General features: G+C 42.2%; 1 non-coding gene across 1 annotated transcript; it reads right to left on the reverse strand.

Moving 5' to 3' along the window:
* Positions 1 to 817: 817 nt before the first annotated feature.
* LOC131222214 (small nucleolar RNA R71) lies at positions 818 to 924 on the reverse strand. The gene has a single exon (XR_009159921.1). It is a non-coding gene; the product is annotated as a small nucleolar RNA R71 (small nucleolar RNA).
* Between the last annotated feature and the right edge of the window lie 2,317 nt (positions 925 to 3,241).

Consider the following 3,241-nt stretch of genomic DNA (forward strand, 5'->3'; position numbering starts at 1 on the left):
CTAAGTTAGGACTCTCCTAATTTATTTTAGAAATTTTCATCTTCTCTTAGGAATTCTTTCTTTTAGAAGCTAGTTCACTTCTATCTTTCTTTTAAGGATTGTTTTTCTCCTTTTTAGAATCTAACTTATTTTGTTTTATTTTGCAGGTCCTTAACTTAGGGGCTTCAATTTGGTAATTTCTTTCCAACTCTCTTTTTCTTTCTAGCTTTTCTTTTCCTTTCTTAGGGTTAAGTTTTTAATTTAGGGTTGTGAGTGTTTCATGCCCAAGTGGGCCCGTGACAACACTCGACGTCTCTTGACTGAAGGAGGATTGGTTGAGGGGTTGACTATCCATCGCAGGACTAGACACCGCTCAAAATCCCCTGAGTTAACTGAGGTTATGGCTGAAGACCAACCTCCTCTACTTCCACCCAGGGTGGAGGATACCCAAGATGAGAATGAGGTGCAACAGGCACCCCCGCCTCGTACTTTACGAGATTTTCTACAACCGGCGGGAGTGAGTACGCCCTCATGCATGATTTTTCCTGAAAACACAGGACAAATGGACATCAAGCCAGGAGTTATCCAACTCCTTCCCAAATTCCATGGACTTGAATCTGAAAGTCCATATTTACATTTGAAAGAGTTCGATGAGATAATAGCTACATTATGTTTTCCTAATGTATCTGAGGATACAATTAGGCTGAAACTCTTTCCTTTTTCCTTGAAAGAGAAAGCTAAGACGTGGTTACATTCACTGCGTCCTAGATCCATCGGCACATGGAACGATATGCAGAGGGAATTCATAAAAAAATTCTTCCCACATCATAAAACGATTACCCTCAGAAAAGCGATCATGAACTTTGCCCAAAAGGAAGATGAAACATTCTTTCAATGTTGGGAAAGGTTCAAAGATTTGGTCGATTCATGCCCACAACACGGATTTGAAACGTGGCGCATTACAAATTTTTCTATGATGGTGACATCTTCCATGCGCCAAATGGTCGAGACAATGTGTAATGGAGAGTTCATTAATAAAGATATCGACGAGGTATGGGACTACCTCGATAGTTTCTGAAAAACACAATCTTGGGACTATTACCCAAAGTCGAACACCACGTCTAGGCCGACTCAATTAAAGGAGAAAGGTGGATTATATCTCTTGAAAGAAGAGGATGATCTCAAGTGTAAAGTGACTACGCTCATAAGGAAAGTTGAGGCCATGGAAGGAAAGAAGGATAAGGTCAATGAAATCGTTTGCGGCATCTGTGATTGCAACATTCACACAACTGAAAACTGTCCTACAATACCTGCCTTTCGAGGAGTGTTGAATGAACAAGCCAATGCCGTAAATAACTATCAAAGACCTTTTACTGGACCTAACTCCAATACATACAATCCTGGCTGGAAAAATCATCCAAACTTTAGTTGGAGGAATGGACAAACGGCGACTCCTCCAGGTTTCTTCAATCAAAATCCAAATCAAGTGAAACCTCAAGAGGAACCGGTTCAAAATCTCATACAAGAGCTGGCTCAGGCAATGCGGGGAATCACAGATTTTATGCAAAAAATAGATTCTCGTATGACGGTTATAGAAAAGGGAATGCTTCCTGCACAACCTATCCCCAATCCTAAACCGCAGTACGAGAATAATGATCCCAGCTCTTCAAATCAGATGGGGCATGCTAAATCCATCACCACTCTTAGGAGTGGGAAGATCATTGATAAAACTCTTCCGGTTAGGCCCGAAAAGCCTCAAGAACCAGAAGAGGACAACAATGATGGATCCAGTGATGTCCCACAAAAAGTAGAACCGGAACTTCTAGAGAAGCCAGTTGCTCCATTCCCTCAAAGGTTGGTTTCACCAAAACCTCTCTCTAACTCTCAGGATATCCTAGAGGTGTTGAAACAGGTGAAAGTCAACATTCCTCTACTTGATGTCGTTAAACAGATACCTTCATATGCCAAATTCCTAAAAGACTTATGCACGACCAAGCGACGAAAAATTATTCAAAAGAAAATCTTCTTGACTGAGAAAGTGAGTGCCATCCTGAAGCAAGACGTGCCGCAGAAATTCAAGGATCCCGGTAGCCCAACCATATCATGTGTAATCGGGAACCATCGAATTGATCACGCACTTCTTGACTTAGGAGCGAGCGTCAATCTGATTCCCTACTCGGTATACAAACAGTTAGGTTTGGGTGAATTAAAACCCACCCTAACCACACTACAACTTGCTGATCGCTCTGTTCGTGTACCAAGAGGGATAATTGAGGATGTGTTGGTCCAAGTTGATAGATTTTACTACCCTGTAGATTTTATCATCCTGGACACCGAACCCATCAATAACATGAGCACTCAGATTCCCGTCATTCTTGGTCGCCCATTCCTTGCCACGTCAAATGCAATTATCAATTGTAGGAATGGTATCATGACTATGTCTTTTGGAAATTTGACATTGGAGTCAAACATTTTTTTCAATAACGGCAGCAACTCAGAGGATGATGACGATTTCCACGACATTAACATGATTGACTCTTTCGTAGAAGATACGACACCTCTGACCTTATCCTCCGACCATCTAGAGACGTGCCTGGCCCACTCCCATGATTTTGATGATGACATGATTAGGGAGACGTGCGCCTTGCTTGATACTGCACCGGTACTTGAAGTTAACCGATGGAGGCCACAATTTGAAGAATTACCACAAACTAATGTAGTGCCTCTACCGTCTAATCTCAAGCCGCCGAAGCTTGACCTAAAACCTTTGCCCTCTGATTTGAAATATGCATATTTGGGTCAAGATGAGACATACCCGGTGGTGATCTCTGCCCACCTGGAGAAAGAACAGGAGAGTATGCTTATATCTACTCTCATTGAGCATAAAGGAGCCCAGGATGGACGATAGCGGACCTCGAGGAATCGATCCCTCGATTTGTACTCATCACATATACCTTGAGGATAATGCAAAAACCGCTCGGCAACCACAACGTAGACTAAATCCAAACATAAAGGAAGTGGTTAAGTCCGAGGTTCTTAAGCTATTAGATGTGGGTATTATATACCCTATATCTGATAGTCAATGGGTGAGTCCAACTCAAGTGGTCCCTAAGAAGTCCGGAATCACCATCGTAGCCAATGCTAATAATGAACTCGTGCCAACTAGAGTCACTACTGGTTGGAGAATGTGCATTGACTACAGGAAGTTGAATACCGTCACAAGGAAAGACCACTTTCCTTTACCATTCATTGATCAGATCCT

Source organism: Magnolia sinica, chromosome 12, assembly GCF_029962835.1.
Source record: "Magnolia sinica isolate HGM2019 chromosome 12, MsV1, whole genome shotgun sequence".
In the NCBI taxonomy this organism is placed as follows: Eukaryota; Viridiplantae; Streptophyta; class Magnoliopsida; order Magnoliales; family Magnoliaceae; genus Magnolia; species Magnolia sinica.